The sequence below is a fragment of the Trichechus manatus genome, unplaced genomic scaffold (genome assembly GCF_000243295.1).
Source record: "Trichechus manatus latirostris isolate Lorelei unplaced genomic scaffold, TriManLat1.0 scaffold00202, whole genome shotgun sequence".
In the NCBI taxonomy this organism is placed as follows: Eukaryota; Metazoa; Chordata; class Mammalia; order Sirenia; family Trichechidae; genus Trichechus; species Trichechus manatus.
In genome coordinates this window covers 2,185,334-2,186,202 of record NW_004444138.1, presented here as the reverse complement: position 1 = coordinate 2,186,202, position 869 = coordinate 2,185,334, and positions in this window count along the sequence as shown.

Genomic DNA, 869 nt, shown 5'->3' with positions numbered 1-869 from the left:
CCCCCCGAAAATGTAGAAGCTCTAACTCCTGTACCTGTGAATATGACCCTGTTTGGAAAGAAGGTTTTATTTTGTTATGTTAATGAAATTGCACCAGAATAGGATGGGTCCTAAACTTTATCACTTCTGAGTGGTGTCTTATAAAAAGAGCAGAATAGACAGAGAGACACACAAAGCGGGAAAATGCCATGTGAGGACAGAGGCAGATGAATCTACAAGCCCAGGAATGCCAACAATTTCTGGCAGTTATTAGAGGCTGAGAAAGACAAAGAAGGATCTCCCCCTGGAGATCATAGAGAGAGAGCATGGCCCTGCTGACACCCTGAATTCAGACATCTAGCCTTCAAAACCGTGAGAAAATAAATTTCTGTTCTTTAAAGCCACCCACTTGTGATGTTTTATGTTACAGCCACACTAGGAGACTAAGACAAACATTAAGAAACCTGGGTTCTAATAGTGCAAATAATATTCATACGGTTCAGCAGGGACACCTGTTTTTGCACATCTTCAGCACTCATCTCTTATTCCCCTCATATCTGCATTTCCTTCCTAGACAAATGGTCCATTCCTTTAGCTATTCTCTTGACTTGCACACTCTCCAACACATCTGCTCAGCAAAACCCCAGTTATAAAGCAGTACAACTGGGCACATTCTTCAGACCCTCACCAGGGATGCTGAATGCACACTTATGTGACTTTTTGTGTGGTCTGGGACCACTGATCATTCATGGCCTGGAATCCCAGCTGCTCCTGCAAGGTTGCCCATAAATATTTCCATGGCTCCTTGGTCACTTCTTTCCCACCTATCATCTGCACCAGCCATGCTGAATCTTGTCCACTGCCCACCTTTGTGCTCTGCTCCTGCTTCA